Below are 10,078 nucleotides of genomic sequence, written 5' to 3' on the forward strand. Positions count from 1 at the left end.
CCACCACCACCACAAGCTCTACCACGTCAGCACTCCTCCTCGCCCTAGGACCATCACCCAGAACTGTGACCCAGATCCAAGCACGGGTAAAGCAAGAGAATCCTGCCTCAGTACCAGCAAAGAGATTTCCACAATCCCCCTCTGATCGGCCACTTGATTCCCCCTCCGGCTGTGGGTTGCAAGCTCTGGAAGCAGCTGCCTCCCTGGGGCTGGGGCTAGACTGAGCTTCTCTCTCACCGTGGTCTGACAGACCTTTCCTACTGACCTTCTAAGTTGTCTTTGGTGTTTGTGGGTTGAGAAGTCTGGAAACCGCCACAACGCCCCTTGATTCAGTCCCCTGAGGCCTGCTCCAGGTTTGCTGAGGCCCGGAACTGCATTCCTCTACCAGCCTGGCTCAATAAACCTTTCCAATCAAGGTTATCTTGGGCTGGAAATTTGTTTCACTCTGTCTTTTTGTGGGTTCTGCTGCTCTAGAATTTGTTTAGAGCCATTTTTTATAGATATTTGGAGAGGTTTGGGGGAGAGCTCAAGCAAGCCACTGCTTTTACATCTTGGCTCCACCCCCCCCTTCTTGGTTTTTTCCATCCCTGTAGCCTGCAGTAGAACTGCCAAACTCCTCTCAATAAGGAAAGCCCAGCTCATTGCTGGAAATCGATACATCACTAGTTTTGGGGGGCCTTACTGAGTTTCCAAGTTTTGTCAAGTAGAATCACATTTATGACTTGAAATGTATTAAAAGAAGTATTACATTCAAACATCTTGTATGAAGGTGTAGTCTGATTAACCAAGAACGTTCATAAGACCATCTATTGTTAACGTTGAGCATATTAGAAACATTTCTAAATTGTACTGCCCTAAAGCTCAGAAAAGCACTAGTCTGTACTGAATGGTAGGCCTAAATATCTTATTCCTAAAGATAAAGGAGTAGAAGTTGTTGAGAAAGTCCCAGACTGCTTTAAAAACAAACAAACAAAAAAAAAACCAATCAACTAAAAAAAAACCCAGCTCTGGAAGGTGGCCAAAAGTATGAAGTGTATGGTAGTTAAGTGTTTTGATCAGCTGAACAAACAGAATGAAGTACAAGAGGAGAGATAGTGTAACCTAGTGGAAAGCACACTAGGTTTGGGGTAACAGAATCACTGACTGAACTGTACCCCGAAGCTATATAATGACTGATGCTAATATAAAGGGAAATCTATAGTGTGGTGGTACTACTTGGTCCTGTCCTTTTCAATATTTTTATCAAAGACTTGGATGGCAGCATGAAGCCATAATGCTTAGAAGAGTTGGTTAACATGCTAGATGACAGAACCAAGATTCTACATGATGCTAGGAGGGAAGGATGCTAACATAATGAAATGTAATGGATAAATGAGAAGTCCTCCATTTACGTGTGCTAACAAGTACAGGGTAAAGGCAATCTGGTGTAGGCATAGCTCATGACTAAAACAAATGGGGGTTTTCTTTCATCAAAACAGTGTAATGAGACTATCAAATGAATAATGCTATCTCAGACTGTATTAACAGAAGTATACTGTCCAGATTTGGATTAAGGGAGACAATATTCCCAATGTATTGTGACCAGGAAACCACACCTAGAGCTATGTGTTGTTCAATTCTGAGTGTCATATTTTAGGATGGTTACAGATAAACTGGAGCAAACCTGGAGGAGAGCAATGGGTTACAACTTATGCCATATAGGGAATATCAGAAGAAAGAACTGGAGATCGTCTGAGAAAGAGAAGATTTAGTGCTGAGAGGCCAACTTTCCCAGTATGGGAAAGGTCATCATGTAGAGAACAGAACTAGCATCAGTAGAATGGAAATTAAAGGGAGGAAGTTAATGGTTCAATATAAGGGAAAAATATTCTAAGTAATCGGATCTGTACAAAAATTGAAAGAACATTCAGGAAAAAGCTTAAGTTTCCGATCACAGGTTGGCTGACAATCATGCTGGAGATGGGATCCTGGCTTTTGACAGGATGATGGACTAGGGAGATGATTTCTAAGGTCTCTTCCAGATCCTAATGATGCTGGTTTACAGGTTCTACCCTACCATTCTATACTAGCTGAAAACTTAAAAACTAGAACCTTAGTTTTCTCATCTGTAAAGTGGGAATAATATTTTCTACTACCTATCTCACAAAGCAGTTGTGAGAAAAGCACTATGAATGTAAATTACTCCGTAAAAACCTAAAAAGCAAATTCCACGCTGATACCTAGGCTCTGTCTATTATCATTAGGCAATCACTGCCCAGTGGTTTTTGTTGACTCTTTTCAGTACCACAGACTGAAAGATGCGGCACAGTTAGATGCATGAAAAAATTGTGCAATGTCATCATCCAAGTGAGTTGCTACTTTAATTTTGAGCTGTTAGTCTAGTAAATGTTACCCTGTTAAAAACAGCTACCTCTTCTCAAGCAGCCTGCGGCCATGATCCAACAGGCCTGACTCACAGCCACAATCTCTCCAAGGGTCACACAGGTCTGCAGGTGAATAGGAAGCTGAGTCTTTCAGTCTCTGAGGCCTATCTGTACTCCCTCGCACGGGCTGAGCTGCCTCTCCAAAGACTGCCTACCCGCAAGACAGATCTAGGGCGTCCTAATTACACGTTCCCTACAAATGATTCTACAGCTTTGTCAAAAGGCTCCAAAGAACTTTTTAAAAAGTCTGATCAAAAACAAAACTGTCAACAGAATAGTCGTATAAACATTCCAATGATTTCAAAAACCACAAAAAGGATTTACTGAAATGACTGCAACTGTTGTTTTGAAACCCACATTAAACACTAAGAATTTCAAAATTCCACATTTATTAGTGGGTGGTAAGTAGACGAGGTTTCAGTACATGTACTAATATATTCTTTTCCTGACAAAGTAATTTTGTAGTTTAAATATTCAATAAAAATAGCAGAACTATGCTAAGGAATAATGATAAAGTTTCCACTGAAAAAATCAAATAATCCATTCACAAAATTAATATATTCTAAAAACAGCTATAAAATTAAAAAAAGATTAATAATTTCTCAGACAGATAAAAAAAGTTTTCCCATATTCAACTTTAGATTACTTTATCAACAAATTTATAGCTAAAGAAAACATTTGAACACAGAAATGACCATTAAATCAACTGCTTTCATTATCAAATCAGAACCAAAAATGTCAGCGATAAAAATAATAACATTAGATTTTGAGGGGACTACTCTGAGTACTTACAGCTTATTTAAACTCCAGATCGTCAATGAAGACAAGAAATTGTTTAAATAGTCAGAAAGTACATACTGAAAATTAGTTAGGCTATAGTCACTGAAGAATGGAGTACAATGGAAGAGAGCACCTAGAGCTAGAGTAACAGAATCCTAGAATCTCAACTCTGGAAAGACCTTGGAGGCTACAGAGTAAAGCCCACACTTCCATCTGGCCAAGAAGCCCCCAAGATGGCCACCAAATGGGCCTCCAGGCCTTTCCATGGTACAGTGGAGAAACAGAGTGCCAGACCTGGAGTCAGGGATCTGGGTTCAAATACTGCCCCTTCACGGTCACTGGAGATCTCTTCATTGCTAAACCTACCCAATGGCCTTTTCTCAGTTCTCACCCTCCTTGGCCTCTGTTGTAGCAACTGCCATAACCAATCTTGCATCCTGAGTTTTTGTGATCTTGCTCAGTCCTGGTTTTTTTCCTTCTGCGCATATAGGACTACTCCTTCTCAGACTCTTGCAGGATCATCATTTATGCCTCCCACCTATATGTACATGAGTACATGCAGAGTTATGTCCTGGGAGTTCCTTCTTCCTCTATGTGAAATCCTCAGCTCCTATGAATTCAATTATAATCTCTTTCCTGGGATCACAGGTTCACGGACATAGAGCAGGAAGGAAACTTAGACACATTTTATAAGTGAGGAAACCAAGCCACAGAAAGATTAAGGGAAGGGGGTGGGGGGTGGGGATTTGAACCAAGGTCTTCCTACTTCCAAATTTGGCAATCTCTCTTCCTTGCTGTGCTGCAGATGACTTCCAAATCTGCCTCTCAAGTCCTTATCTTTCTATCGAGCTCTGATTTGACATCTCCAGCTGCCTGCTGAGCCACTCCACGGAGCTGTTCCACAGGCATTTAAAACTCAACACGTGCTAATCAGAACTCACTATATTTCCTTCAGAACCCCCTCCTAACTTCCCTATTTCTATCTCAACAAAATCTAGTCCATCAGGCCTGCAACCTCAGAGTCCTCCTCCACTCTTTACTCTTATTCCATTCATTGGCAAAGTCTTGTCCAGTCCATTCCATTGAAGTCTGGCAGGCTCGTCTACTCACACAATCAACCTCTCACCTGGACCACTACGATAGCCTCTGCCCTGGTCTCTCTGCACAGTCTCCTCCCCCTTCAACCTACCCTCCACACGACAGCTCTGATTATGTGACTCATTCCAAGAAGCTCCAGTGGCACCCCAACTGCATTTAAGCTAAACATATAAACTTCATTTGACAAGTCAAACCCTTTACGACCCAACACCAGCCCATCTTCAGCCAGCAGGACTACACATTACTTCCCAGTTAAACTGGCCCACATCTCCTGCCTCCTTGGCTTTGCGCAAGCTGTACCCTCATGCATGGAGTGCTCTCCCTCCTCACTTTCCCTTCAGGGAACCCCTATACCCTTCTAAGGCTCAGTTCAAGTGCCATCTCATTCAAGAAGTCTTTCCCAAGGGTGAGTACCTCTCATATCTTTGTGTATTTATATTATAGTTACCCTGGACTGGCTCATCTGAGAAGAATGTAAACTTCTGGAGAGCAGGGACTTGCATATTTTATCCCTCCCTTCCAAAAAAACCCAACCCAACCCAAACCAAACCAAAACAAACCTGGCACACAGAAAGCACTTAATAAATGCTGGCAATTGATGAACAGCTCTACTAATCGTGGGTATCATTTACTTTTATTTTAGGTTTACCAAGTACTTTATTTATTTCAATCCCACCCAATTCTCACAATTGTGTGAGGTAGGCACTATTATTGTCTCTATTTTATAGATGAGGAAACTGAGGCTGAGAGAGGGTAAGTGACTTGTCCAGGATCACACAAGTCTCATGGGTCTGAGACCTCTGTGACTCTAAGTAATACAGGACAGGCCACTTTACCTCTCTGTCCTTCAGCTGCCCCATCTGTGAAATGAGGGGACTGAACTTGATAATCTCTCAGATCTTTTCCAGTTCTAGGATCTTATGACTACAAGTGAGAGGAAACTCAGTACCTTGGAGGCAGCTCTGTACATTTTTGGACAGCTCTATTTATGACTCTTCCCACACACCACTGAAATCTGCCTCTCAGCAACATCCACTCCCTGCTCTTGGTTCAACAAGTCCACTTTCTAACATGTCAGCCACCATGTCTAGCAATCAATCATTCAACAACAAGCATTTATTAAGAGCCTGTGCTAGGGGCTGGGGAGCGAAAGACAAAAATGAAAAGTAGGAGCTCTGCCCTCAAGGAGGAGAGGAGGCAACATGTACATATGTAAGTATGTGAAAAATCCAAAGTAATCTGGGGAGATGTGGCACAAGCAGATGGGAAACCAGCAAATGTTTCATGTAGCCAGTGAACTGAGCTTTGAAGTAAATTAGGAATTCCAAGAGGCAAAAATGAGGAGAAAACAAACCAGGCATGGGGGGAACCTTGCACAAAGGCTTATTTCCTCCTAAGTCTTCTCTTCTCTAGGCTAAGCACCCTCTTGTCCTTCAACTACTCCTCATATGCTGTGAGTTCCAGTCAAGATCCAGGCCTGGTAACCCTCCTCTGGATGATACCAATGTCCTTTCTAAAATGTGGTGCTGGGGACTAAATATAACATTCCCAATGTGACCGATGACCAAGCCAGACCACAGTAAGCCCATCGCCACTCTTGTTCTGGAACCAATCTCCCTTTCTGTATTCTAGAATGTGCGTGCAGTTTTTTGGCCACTCTAACACACTGTTGATCTAGATTAAGCTTACAGTGCCTTAACCTCGCAATCTCGTTCTTACATGTACATCCCAGCTCAGCGTAACCATGCTTGTCCATTTTACTCCTTTCTAACCACACCTTCTCCACCTGGATAATGGGCCTCCAGATAGCTTTGAAATGTCATCGTATTAGAACCAGACTGTTGTTCCCGGCCATCAAGCTCTGCCACCCACGTTTGCCATCGCTTTTAGCTGTGTCATCTGTAAATTTGCTAAGCATGTTGTCTACACCTTCCTCCAAGTTACTAATGAAAATGTTAAACAATATGGGTCCAAAGACAGACCTCTGGGGCCCCACTACTAACGACTTTCTTCCAAGACAACATCAAACCCGAGAGACCACTCCTCTCATTAAACCCTTTCAGAATCTACTCAATTGCCCAGCTCACATCTCTCCATCTTGTTTACAAGGAGGCATGAGACACTTTGGCAAATGTTTTGCTGCAGTCTAGATACTAATATATGCACAATATCACCCTAAGGTAAAAATTGTTATTATTATTATTATTATTATTATATTTGTTAACCTTGTCAATAAACAAAATGAGATAAGGTTGGCATGATCTAGTTTTGAAACCATGATGGCTGTTTTCAACAAGACAAAAATCATAGGCCTAAGGTGATCAGAATTATAGAATCTCAGTTGGGTTGGACTCCAAAGGCCACCTAGCCCAACCTATATCCAGGTGGAAAGAGTGCTGCCTCTGGAGTCAGAAGACCTGGATTCCAATTCTACCTCTGATGCTTACTATCTATATGACCTAGGGCAAGTCACTTGATCTTCCAGGGCCTCAGTTTCCTGATCCGTAAAATGAGAGGACTGGGTAAGGTGGCCCCTGAAGTCCCCTTCAGCTCCTCCTGTTATCCTACATCACCAGCTGAAGTGGCCATTCAGGATTTCACTCGAAGGCCTCAGTGAGTAAGAATCCTGTTACCTCCTGAGGCACCACATTCTGCTTTTAGAGAGCTCTAACCCTTACATCGAGCTCAAATTGGCCTCTCTCATTTCGGTCCTTAGTTGTGTCCTCTGAGGCCAAGAAAACAATGTTGCCCTCCCTCAACAAGACAGCCCTTCAAATACCTAAAGACAACTACACTTCTTCCAATACCTATTCGTTCCTGTGTGAAACATTCCATTTTCTTCTAACTGCTTATTTCACGGCACCCCTCCAATTCCTCACCCTCCTTTGGGTGATCTCAATCCATGTTCTTCCTAAAGCACGGAAGTTGTGCCCAGAAGTGAACACTGTGCTTCAGATGTGGTGTGACCAGGGCTGAAGACAACAGCACTATCCTCCCCCCAAGTTCTGTGGTTGGTGTATCTAACTGATGTGGCCTAACATTGTCTTCCACCAATCTAATTAGCATGCTTTCTAAACCCTGCTCTAAGGCACTGACAAAAATGTTCAACAGGATAGGGTCAAAGGCAGAGGCCTCTCAAACTGTACTACTCACTGGAGACCTCACACTGGCACCAATCCATTTATCACTATATCTGAGGTCTAGTCATTCAACCAGTTTCCAAATGCACTTAAATGTACTACCTCCCATCGTGAACATAGCTCTTATTAACTTTGTTCAGAAGGAAAGGGGAAACTCTGTCAAAATATTTACTGAAATTCAAATATAGTATATAATACTAGAGGTCACATGTATATGACACTTTGGCAAAGTGCCTTATAAATAGTATCTCATTAGATCATCACAACATCCCTGTGAAGTAGTTATGATTATCAGTCCCATTTTGCAGATGAGGAACCTGAAGCCCAGCACAGAGTAGTACACAACAACTGGTAAGTGTTTGTTGAATTGTATTACAAGACTTGCTGGGGTATCAAAGCAAGTTAAGTGCCTGAGGTCAGATTCTCAGATATTACTGATCCCAAAGCCCATGAGCTATCCATGGGTTCCCATACTTCCTAACTATATGACTATGGGTAGATGCTACCCCTCTGAGCCTTTTATTTTCTCCATAAAAAGGGAATAATAATCATATTACATACCTCAGAAGACTATTGTGAAGAAAGTACTTCATAAAACTTACCCAAAGTAGGCTGGATGCTTTGCTATAATATTATCTAGCCCATAAACAAACACATGCTTCATTTTGTGGGGTAATTGCTGTTCATATGCTACAAAGCATTAAAACACCTAAAATACGGGACATCAAATGGCAAAGAATATATTTTGCAAATATACGTTGATCTGGAAGGATGTAAAAACCAAAATGCAACAGGAAGGAGGAAGTCACTCAGAACAACTCTGAAATTAAGAGTCAGCATCTTTAGAAAAGATATTCTTCTGTGACTTATCTGAGGAAATAAAGAAATCAATGTTACTTCAAGCTCCATGTGCTGAAAGCACCTCTTTTTAGAAGGGTGAGGTAACAGTCCCTCTTTTTTGGACAGCAGTGAGACTAACCAGTAAAATGACATTCTGAATTGAAGGGGTTCACCCAGAACTAGAGAGAAGAGTGGAAGAAATAAAGCTGCCCAGTGAAAGGAGGGGAAAAGAAGGGGAGTACATTGGTCTCCTCCAGGTTTGTAATCAAAGGATAAACGACTTTTTAAAAAAAGTATGTCATCAGTAACAAGAACGCCATCTTCTGCGACATGAGATAACTGACTGCATATGTAATGAGGTTATTTTATAGGACATTTCTTCGCTGGGAAGAAGGATTCCTCTGATGATTAATTTTATGGGGGGGGACCAAATCTTTGTTGGATTTTCCTCTTGACATGGAAGGTGGTTAAAGTGTAGGACTTAGAATCAGAGAGACTCGAGTTCAAATCCTGACTTAATTACTACTTGTGTGACCATATCGGAAGCCACTTCCTGAGACTCAGTGTTCTCATCTGTAAAATTCGGGAATGAAAGGCCGTTATAGAAAGCCCTCAAGGTCCCTTCCAACTCGAGTCTGCGACCCTAGACCCCCTTCAGAGTGGCTGGGCCACATTCGCAGAGAGGGGCGGGGTGGGAGAGGGGTCTGATTGTTATGGGCCGGGCGAGGGACACCAGAAGCTGTCGTCCTGGCCTTCCCTGGGCCGTTCCTCTCACTCCCCAAGTGTAAACAATCTTAATCGAGGCCGAATCGCGGGCTCTTCACCCCGCCCTATGACAACAAGCCGGTAACTCATTCTTCCGGACTCCTCTTCTACTTACCGGGCAGGGAGGCAGATCACCCAAGAGGGGCAGGGGCGAGGGAAGAACTAGGCTCTCCTTAATTTGGCGGGGGTAGGGTCTTATAACGAAGGACTCAGTACAACGAACAGGGCAGCCACCCGGGCTCCCCGAACGGGTTTTGGTTTGGGGAAAGCCGTAACGATGAGGATCGTAAACAAGGACGACACAAAGCACCCCGACTCGGACCCTCAGCCTCAGCCTGGGCCTCCGGCCCCCGGCCCCGGGGAAGGACGTGCCCGCCCGTCCTGCCGCTCGGCCCCGGGGCCCCGCACTCACTTCGGCTTCACGGCATCGCGGTCCCCGCGGGGACGACGGCGCTCAGGGACCGTCCCGCCGCCCGCACCAGCCCCGCCAAACCCGCAGGCGGCAGCTCCGGGACGGAAGGCTCCGACGGCGGCGGCTGCCGTAGCGGCAGCAGCGGCCTCCACCTCAGCCCCGTCGCGCCTCAGTGACGCGCCGTGGCACGCCGGCCTCGCCCCCCACCCTGACCGTTGCTTGGTAACGGGTGAGGCGCCGTGGCTCCTCCCCCTCCCTCTCCGCCCTCTCCATCCGGTTACTAGGTAACGGGAAAGGCGCCGTGGCTCCTCCTCCCCCCCCCCCCTCCCCGCCCCTCCACAGCCCTCTCCGCCCGCGTCATTCAGTAGGTAACGTGAAAAGGTGCAGTGGCTCCCCGTCACGCCCCTTTTCCAAGTCAGTCCTCCCCATCCCTTCTCAGGTGTCCGGAGAAGGCGCCCCTCTCTCCTTCCTCCCAACGCTTAAAGGTTTTAGAACTGGAAGGAACCTCTGTTCACGAGGCCTTATCAAAACATACATTTAGATTCTAATTCTTACATCACTAATGTGAAAATATGTTTAATAGGAATGTAAATGTATAGCCTATATCAGATTGTGCACCA

At 44.3% G+C, this 10,078-nt stretch overlaps 1 protein-coding gene across 3 annotated transcripts in view; it reads right to left on the reverse strand.

The window, feature by feature from the left end:
• The window catches only part of RNF141 (ring finger protein 141), a 34,078-nt gene extending 24,432 nt beyond the window's left edge, over positions 1-9,646 (reverse strand). For 2 of the 3 annotated variants that reach the window (XM_021001934.2, XM_021001933.2), the window contains exon 1: positions 9,459-9,646. The gene's annotated coding sequence lies outside the window, so the exon portion shown is untranslated. Of the gene's footprint in view, positions 1-9,161; positions 9,421-9,458 lie in introns of those variants that run through there. The other variant, XM_021001935.2, reaches the window with a different exon arrangement.
• Positions 9,647-10,078: the final 432 nt, after the last annotated feature.

This window comes from Phascolarctos cinereus, unplaced genomic scaffold, assembly GCF_003287225.1.
Source record: "Phascolarctos cinereus isolate Bilbo 61053 unplaced genomic scaffold, phaCin_HiC Scaffold_9;HRSCAF=440, whole genome shotgun sequence".
NCBI lineage: Eukaryota > Metazoa > Chordata > Mammalia > Diprotodontia > Phascolarctidae > Phascolarctos > Phascolarctos cinereus.